General features: G+C 50.1%; 1 pseudogene; it reads left to right on the forward strand.

Moving 5' to 3' along the window:
- Positions 1-1764: 1764 nt before the first annotated feature.
- On the forward strand, positions 1765-4887 carry LOC119287769 (annotated as a pseudogene).
- Positions 4888-10012: the final 5125 nt, after the last annotated feature.

The following is a 10012-nucleotide window of genomic DNA, read 5'->3' on the forward strand; positions in this document are numbered from 1 at the left end:
TATTTACGGGATGTTTTTGCTATCACTTGATTTAGGGTATAGGATTTATTGTGTCTTGGACAAAGTACACTTCGTAAACATTCTGACACTCGGTAAAGAGGGCGATTCAGATAGTGTACTGAATGTAAGTGTACCCCTAAACGTATGGCGCACTGCCATCATTCAAATCCTTCATAAGTAGATGAGTGAGCCAGCTTACCAAAAATGGACCTAGTTGGGAAGGTGGTCAAGTATAATAACTGCGACAAAGGGGTAGTTGTTTCTGTCACGATAGGCATTATGTCCTGCTATTAATAGCATGCAAATGCGGATAGGCAGATGGACGCGCGATAATAGAACTAAGCGAGTTTCCTTATATTACCCTACTGAAGATGCAGCGAAGGTTTGGAAGCCCATTTGCTCGCTTCCATATCCTCCATGCCCTTAGAGAAAACATTACACGAAAAAAGCTGTTGCGAAATGCATGACTTGTTTATTAAATCATTGCATCAACCAGTCGAGATAAAAAGAACTACAATGGAGGCCTAATTTATGCACACGCGTGTGTAGCTGGATGCTAAGCACTGCCACGTGCCTAACTATTAATTTCCGCTAAGAAACAAAATTATTGATTAATCTATAATTATAATGAGAAATAGATATGGTTAACGAGTGCTAATGCTAACCCAAATCAAACCCTGTTGGCAGCAGGTAGTCACCCAACACGACGGGTATTAAACGAGACGGATGGACAAGCATTGCTATGAATAGTCGATATATACGGATAGCTGCAACGGATAAAGGAACAAAAGTTAAGTGACCATGCACCCGTCAATAATTGGCAGGCAGACTACCACCACTTGGTCTCTTTCAAAGGATATATACTCCGAAAGTGCCTTTCTGCTCCCGAGCTCATTTGAGCTCGGTGAACAGTAAAATTGAAAAAAAATTCAAAAAAAATCAATTTTTTTTGGGAGAAACATTGACAAAAGTTCTAAGTGCTTGCAAAAATTCATTATGAAATCACATTCCTGTAAGGCGTGGCAAAAAAAAAACAAATTCAGGCTCCAAAATGCTTTTGAAAGTAGCATTTTTAGAGTACCGATTTTGTTTTTTTGCCACGCCTTTTAGAAATGTGATTTCATGACGAATTTTTGCAAGCACTTAAAATTTTTGTCAATATTTCTACCAAAAAAATTGAATTTTTTTGAATTTTTTTTATTTTACTGTTCATCCGAGCTCAAATGAGCTCGGGTGCAGAAACTCCACGTCCTATATACTCATATTTCTTTAATGGAGAAACATTTCTTGCTAATCGGTTTGGATCGGCACTGGAGGGGAAGATAAGATAGTTACCTGACTGAGATTTTATTCAAAGATCCAATGTCACATGTGACGCCAAGATTTCCCTATTTATAATCTACTCCCTCCGTCCAAAAATACTTGTCGGAGAAATGCATAAAAATGAATGTATTTAAAACTAAAATACATCTAGATACATCCATTCCTCCGACGAGTATTTTTGGACAGAAGGAGTATTAATTAGAGCCGCATGATTGCAAGGATACAACGGTCTATATGTTGTGCCATTGCTACACTGGCATAACGTAAAATTCTGATTAATAATGGCTGACAATGGTGTTGTTGGACGTCGAGAGCATTGAGCTACATCCACAAGTCCCATCCCTCGCATCCCGTGTTCACGGGCCAGCCTTCTCTGCCCCGGTCCTTAAATACTCCCTCGCATCTCTCGACTCACACAACCATTGTTCACTCTTCTTCCTCATTTCCTCTCCACTTCATTCCTGTGAATACTGAACAGATATCCTCAGCTTGGAAAGCGTGCACACAGGCAGGGAAGTAAGTAAGGTCCTACTTGTATATTAATTTGTGTCTTCAACAATGACTAGCAAGAAATGCCTTTTCGTAATGTAACACTTTGTGATGAACTTTGAAGATATGATCATTTGGGATACTTACTATAGAAACAATTTAACAAGTATTTTTTCAATCCTTCATGGAGTATATCCAGCTGTATAAAATAGTTTGCATTATACAGTATAACTGAAACGGGGCTTTAACACGTGTTTTTTAATACTTGATGGAGTATATTAGTATAAAATAGTTTCTATACTAATAATATACTAAAATACTTCGTTGAGTATATTAGTATGGAAAAATGGAGCTTTAGTCAGCTAGATGATGAAGCGCATCCATGCAGCCGGCCACTGTCAGCAATAGACATTTTTAATTCCAACGATCTGACTTTATAACTGAAACGAAAGCGACCAAGAAAGAACATTCTTGCAGTTTTTTATTTTTTTTGTGCGGCATTCTTGCAGTCAAAACTAGAACAGAAATGCGACAGATTGAAAAACGTAACATGGAAACTCTTTTTTTGTTAACTATCACCATTATAGACACTACATAAGGCGTAACAAATACGACTCTAGCTAGATATTTGTAAGTGTAGTGTAGTGATATGTAAAGTGCAATTGGCAGCAAAAGATGTGGGCCTTTCTTCTCACTTATATCCGTCACCCGCTCTAATAAATTTGTCGTTCCTGGTCAGGTACAAGTGGCTGACTGCTCGCATCGACACCATGGCAAACACCACGGCCAACGCTCGCGAGATCCGGCGCTTGCAACGTGCTGATGGACCCGCGGCCATGCTGGCCATCGGCACGGCAAACCCACCAAACTGCGTGTCCCAGGACGAGTACCCCGAGTACTACTTCCGTGTCACCAAGAGCGAGCACCTTGCGGAGAAGCTGACTGACACACTCAAGATAATATGTAAGCTTACGTGCCAACTTCTCCCTCCCTAAAGAAACATAAGACCTTTTAGATCATTGGTCTAGTGATCTAAAGCTGCCGGTAATGAAAGTAATCATAAATAGTATCATGCATGTTAATTAAACAATTTTAATGAGACGACATAAAATTAAATAAAAAAAGAGGAAGTTGAGTATCATATTATGATACCGTGCTGCATGACAATAAATGAACTATTCTATGATACTAGCATTTGATACTATGCACTACGGATGTAATATTATACATTAATATCATATGCATGATACTGATATATGATACTTCTCATTACAATCTACTATATATGTTTCCCAGTACTAATGTTAATTAATTAATTTGTATATTAATTTGCATATTGGTTTATATTGGAGTACAATATATTAATTTGCATATTACAAGTCACACCTCCATATATCGTTTGACTCTCAAGGCCTGTTATATATGTTTCCCTGTCCTAATTTTAATTAATTAATTAAATCAGGCGCGCTAACGGGGAATGAGAGGCGTTTCACTTACAACACGGAGAAAATGTTGAGCGCCCACCCCGAGTTCCTCGACCGCGCATTGCCGTCCCTCGAACAACGCCTCGCCATCGTTGCAGCCGCCGCTCCAGAGCTCCTTGCGGCAGCCGCGACCAAGGCCATCGCCATTTGGGGGCGTCCAGCCACCGACATCACCCACCTAATCGTCGTCACCAACTCCGGAGCGCGCGGGAGCCCCAAGCGCTGACGTCCACTTGGCTACTCTTTTGGGCCTCCACCACAACGTCCGCCGCACGGTTCTCCACCTCAACGGCTGCTTCGCCGGCTGCTCTGCTCTGCGCATGGCAAAGGACCTTGCCGAGAACAACCGCGGTGCGCGCGTCCTTGTGGCCTGCGTCGAGCTCATGAGTGTCGCCGGCTTCCGTGGCCCCGACCTAAGTGAAGACAGCGTCAACAACCTCATTAGGAACACAGTGTTCGGAGATGGCGCCGGCGCGGTGATCGTTGGTGCCGACCCCGTGGAGCCCGTGGAGCGCCCGCTCTTTGAGATGGTGTCCGCATCACAGACCGTGGTACCCAACACCTTGCAACTGCTGTCAATGGAGCTCAAGACCTACGGCCTCGATGGAAATGTTTCCACCAAACTGCCAAAACTGGTGGCAGACAGCATCAAGCAGTGTCTACTTGATTCGTTCGGTCCGCTTGGCATCGAGGTCAAATGGAATGACCTCTTCTGGGCAGTGCACCCTGGTGCTATTGCCATCTTGGACAAGATTGACAGGGTTCTCCTGCTGGAGCCCGGGAAGCTGATGGCCAGCCGAACTGTTGCGCGAGAATATGGAAACATGCTTAGCGCCACCATCATCTTCGTGCTCGATGAGCAACGCCGTCGAATGGAGGAGGACGGAGAGTGGGCTGAGTGGGGGGCCATGGTGGGGTTTGGACCGGGTTTTACCATGGAGACAATGGTGCTTCAGGCCACCAGCAACCTCAAGAAAAAATAATTAGCACTTCATTGTGCTACTACAAGGCTACCAGCGTTCATGATATATCCGTATCTATCCTTCAAATTTGGTGAGGCGTTCCAGAAACAACTACTCCCTCCGTCCGAAAAAGCTTGTCCCAAGCTTTTCTCTCAAATGGATGTATCTAGCACTAACTTGGTGCTAGATACATTCATTTGAGGGACAAGCTTTTTCGGACGGAGCGAGTACTATCTAAACAAAGTGACGCTGGTGGAGATAAAAAAATCCTGGCAAAAAAGAGAAGAAGAAGATGGAGCACCTGTGACCAAAGAAGAAGTTCCTTTAATTTTGGCTTATTGCTGTTCTTGCTCTTGCAGCTCCTGTTTACCTATTTATCTTCACTGGTTGGTCTGTAATAGTAATAGCTATGTTTATGTGCTCATGCAGTCACTGGACTAGCTGGCTGTCTGTAGCAAAGTATAAGCAACGTCTTAAACTGGGGTACTACCAGCTGATGGTGGTTACGAGCTCTTGTGGAGCTTCGCTTAGACCAGCTTCTCTGTCTAGCTGCCCTAGGATATCCTAGTTTTTGTTTGTTCCATGTTTAGTGTTTGTACCAAGACAATGGTGTTTTTTGATAATGGAAATCTTTTACTCCCTCCATCCATTTATATAGGGCCTAAGAGCATCTCCAACAGTTGCACAACACGCAGCGCGCAAAAAAGTAGTTTGCCACACTCTCATCGTCAGGTTTGGCGCGGCGCACAGCGCTGGCTCCAGCAGCCGCGCTAAAATACAGCGCGCGCGCAGCTCCAGCAGTGCGCGCAAGTCCATATTTGCATTTTGGACAGAAAATAAATTTGACATAGACATTAAAAAAGCGATACAAATATATTTTACATAGTTCATAGCATAGACGATACAAATAGGTAAAACAAGTTCATAGCATAGATAGATAAAACTGAACTACATAAAATAAACTACGGTGCAACTAGATAAAACTACAGTACCTAGAACTACTCCGAGTCCTCATCATCATCCTCATCCTCGGAGGTGTTGTCCGAGGTATCGATCATATGTCATCCCAACATTCATCGTCTGACGTGAAGATGGACTTCCCACCTCCTTCAACGATATCGCACCGCGATATTGCCAATGCCTTCCGCCGATGCCGGTTCGCACACTCCGCGCGGCGCCTTGTCGTCCTCTCCACCCAGTAGGCGTGCTCGTTGGCGACGTCCTCCGGGTGGCGCCGGCGCCACTCCGCCATGGCTCGCTCGTCCTGCTTGGTGACGAGGAGGTGGCGCAACAGCCGAACGTGGTCCACACGGTACTAGTCCGTGATCAGACGAGGCAGAGGAGCGACGGCCTGCGCCTGTTCGCGCGTGTGGACATCCCGGAAGTTCATATGCGACGGGGGCCTCTCCAGGCGCCACACCGCCACGTCGCATGCGCGGGCCGCCTCGTGAGCTGTTCGGAACGAGCCGAGGCTGAACCGGACGTCGCTGGACCGGATCTCGGCGGATTACCAGCCGTCGGGGTGCTCGTGGGCGCCGTGGTAGCCCGAAGATCCTCGGCGGCGCGGCGGCATGGTGGCGCGGTGGTGGCGTGGCGCTGGAAGCAGCGAGAAAGCGTGTAAGCAGCGAGGTGGCGAGTGGAAGGGCGCATGGCAGTGTGGTGGAGCGCGTGGCGAGCGCCGCATTTTATAGGTGCGCGCGAAGCGGCGCGCCAAATCTACTGTGTGAGCTGCCGCTATCTCCCGCGCGTGCTATCGCTTCCCGCGCGCTGTAATTTCCCGCCCCGCTGGAGGGCGTGAAAAGTTGCCGCGCGCGCTAAAACCCCAGTTTACCGCGCGCGCGTCTTTTGGCGCGCCCATTGGAGATGCTCTAATGCGTTCTCCAGGACCACATTTGACTATTGACAAGATTAACAGTGCATGACATGCATAATGTGAAAATTATATTATTGAAAGCTCCTTTCACATACGAATTCGACGGTATGCTTTGTGTAAGTTGCATGTCATATACTCCTACTAGGAGGAGGATTCCTCCCCCCTGGCGCGCCCTAGAAGGCCGGTCGGCCTCCCCCTTGCTCCTTTATATACGGGGGCAGGGGGTACCCTAGAACACACAAGTTGACAATTGTTTTAGCCGTGTGCGGTACCCCCCTCCACAGTTACACACCTCAGTCATATTGTCGTAGTGCTTAGGCGAAGCCCTGTGCCGGTAACTTCATCATCACCGTCACCACGCCGTCGTGCTGACGAAACTCTCCCTCGACCTCAACTGGTTCAAGAGTACGAGGGACGTCTCCGAGCTGAACACGTGCTAAACGTGGAGGTGTCGTATGTTCGGTGCTTGGATCGCGAAGACGTTCGACTATATCAACCGTGTTAACTAAACGCTTCCGCTTTCGGTCTACGAGGGTACATGGACACACTCTCCTCTCTCATTGCTATGCATCAACTAGATAGATCTTGCGTGATCGTAGGAATTTTTTTGAAATTACCGCGTTCCCCAACAGTGGCATCAGAGTCGGGTCTATACGTAGATGTTATATGCACGGGTAGAACACAAAGAGTTGGTGGGCGATCATAGTCATACTGCTTATCAGCATGTCATACTTTGATTCGGCGGTATTATTGGATGAAGCGGTTCGGACCGACATTCCGTACGCTTACGCGAGACTGGTTCTACCGACGTGCCATGCACATAGGTGGCTGGTGAGTGTCTGTTTCTCCAACTTTAGTTGAATCAAGTGTGGCTACGCCCGGTCCTTGTTGAAGGTTAAAACAGCACACTTGACAAAAAATCGTTGTTTTTGTAAGAACGGTTCTTGCTAGAAGCCCGTAGCAGCCACGTAAAACTTGCAACAACAAAGTAGAGTACGTCTAACTTGTTTTTGCAGGGCTTGTTGTGATGTGATATGGTCAAGGCATGATGTGATATAAATTGTTGTATGAGATAATCATGTTTTGTAACAAAGTTATCGGCAACTGGCAGGAGCCATATGGTTGTTGCTTTATTGTATGCAATGCAATCGCCATGTAATTGTTTTACTTTATCACTAAGAGGTAGTTGTCGGTGTCCTAGATATGGGGGTATCCAGACTTGCCTGCCTGCGGCCTGCGGCGTGGCTCATCAGTGGCCCAGTTCGGCCCATCTTCATCAACCCAAGTTCAAGACCCTCGCGAGGGGGCCAAGCCTCGTGGGGCAGACGACGCAAGGCCTTCTCAGGGGCGGCCTCACCAGGCAGGCTCGCGAGGAGGCGGAGAGATCAAGGCAAGGAGTACCTCGCGAGGTGCACATGATGCAAGCCATGACGATCGAGACCAGGCGGGCGCCAGGCGGGCACCGGACAGCGCAGAGTCCTTGTTTCCTCTTTGGTGTAAAGGGGTCAAGCGCAGGCACGGAGTACCGAGGCGTCAAGCAAAGATTTCCATATTGGTGCAACAAGACCAAGACCAGCGGGACGGCAGGACGGAGGTCACCATGGATCCCAAGACGGTGTCATCGTCAGTGCCTTTGGCAGTCGAAGACCACCTTTAGTGATGATAGATTGTACTAGCTGTCCCCCTTCAAATCCCACCATTGTGGAATCCCTTTCCGCTCAATATTTGGGAAGAGGACCAAGGCCTCTATAAATAGGGCTAGCTACCACCATAAAAACAGAGAACTAGAGGGAGAGAGATCAGAACCAATGGCACCGGCACAAGAAGACCTCTCCTCGCGAGGCTGTTCTTCCCCTTGTATTGTTCCTCATCAGCCCAAGAGGCAATCCACACATCACACACTGGAGTAGGGTATTACACCACAATGGTGGCCCGAACTAGTATAAATCTCGTGTCCCTTGTGTTATTCATCTTGTTAGCTTAGAATTGCGGTGAGGTTGTGGGAGTGGACCGGTAGGGAGAAGATCTTCGCGCGCACCCCAGAGTTTGAACCTCAAGGGTTTTGCCAGAACCCGATATCTGACATTTGGCGTTCCAGGTAGGGGTGCATCGGAATCTTTTCTCCACTAGTCTGCATCCCATCGCTTCGTCGCATCCATGGCGGACGCTCGCCGAGCTCGCGCCGAGCGCCGGGCTGCTCTCGCCGCCCGCGTCGCCCAGATGGCTCCCGTCGGTGGGGCTCCTCGTCGTTCTCCGTCGCCTGCCGCCCACGCTGCCACTGGCCCGGCAGGGAACGAGCAGCAAGCATCTTCGATGCACCCTTCAGTGCGGCGGGAAGGCCGCACCGCCACTCCGTCGCTAACCCCAGCTAGCTCGTCGTCTCACGCTCGTCGCGCCCCCGCGGACGCGCACACTACATTGCTCCTAGAACATGATCTCCTGCACTACCGGCCGATTGACGACCTCTATGAGGATTGGCTCGCTTGCATCACCGAGCTCATCAGTGCCACAGGGGGCTCTCCTGCGCATTCCCCAAGAGGGTGCCCTGGCTCCAAGGCGCGCGGCTCCTGGGCGCGACCCACCGCGTCCAGCGCCCGTGTGGCAAGAAAGAAGCTGTCAAGAGACCCCTCGGCCTCAAGAAGGCGCTCGCATGCTCCCCGCACCTGTGCGGCAAGACCGCATCCCTGCGCCAGCACTCCAAGATCCCACGCTGCCACAGGAGGTGGCACGCAAGAATCATCAAGAGCAGGCCCCGCATCTGCAAAAAGCCCCGGTGGCCACGGCTGGCTGTCGTGCCTTCACCGTCGAGCTGCGTAGCGTCGCCTGGCCCGACAAGTTCAAGCCGGACCTGCCTCCTCGCTACAACGGCACCATCAACCCCACAGAATTCCTGCTGCTCTACGAGCTGGGCATCGAGGCAGCAAGTGGAGACGAAAAGGTCATGGCGAACTGGTTCCCCATGGCGCTCAAGGACGGTGCCCGCACCTGGCTCCTAGACCTGACTCCCGGCTCGATCTCCTCTTGGGACGAGATGCGCAGCCGCTTCATCACCAACTTCCAGGGCACTCGCGACCGCCCTCCCGCCGTGGATGACCTGCGCCACATCAAGCAGCAGCCTGGAGAGACCCTGCAGAAGTACATCCAGCGTTTCAACAACGCTCGCCTCAAGATTCCCAGGGTAACAGAGGAGGCCATCGTCTCAGCATTCTCCGATGGCGTCCGCGACGTCAAGATGAAGGAGGAGCTCGCCATTCACGAGGACCTGTGCACGTCTCTGGAGCTGTTCAACCTGGCAACCAAGTGCGCAAGAGCTAAGGAGGGACGCCTCTTCCTCCTCGAGCTCTCAGCTGCTGACCCAGAGAAGAAGCAGGCCAAGACCAAGGACGTGAAGCGTAAAGGAGCAGCCATGCTCGCGGCAGAGCCAGACATGAAGAGCGTCAGGGACTAGCCGGAGTCATCCAAGGGTAGTCGATTCTGCGCCTACCACGACCTCTACACCCACAACACCAACGAATGCCAGGAGCTCAGAGCCGTTCGTGAAGGATGCGTCGGTCGACGCCCCGAGCGCAACGACCGGGGCTATGGCCGAGGAGGAGGAAGAGGCGGAGGACGATGGGACGACCGAGGCCCTCGCCAGGAGTGGCATGACCGACCTCGTGAGGATCGCTGGCAGGACTAGCCTCACGAGGGAGCTTGGAGAGATCAACCTCGTGAGGGCGCCTGGAGGGATCAGCCTCGCGAGGACCGCCCGCAGGGCAACGCAGGCCTTCCTCCGCTGCCACCACCAAGATGGAATGATGACCACCACCAGGACGAGGGGGTTGGGGCTTCCAGGAGCCGCGTGCTGTCGCTTGCATCTTGGGCGGCGCACAGGCCCCAGC

This window comes from Triticum dicoccoides, chromosome 4A, assembly GCF_002162155.2.
Source record: "Triticum dicoccoides isolate Atlit2015 ecotype Zavitan chromosome 4A, WEW_v2.0, whole genome shotgun sequence".
NCBI classification, from domain to species: domain Eukaryota; kingdom Viridiplantae; phylum Streptophyta; class Magnoliopsida; order Poales; family Poaceae; genus Triticum; species Triticum dicoccoides.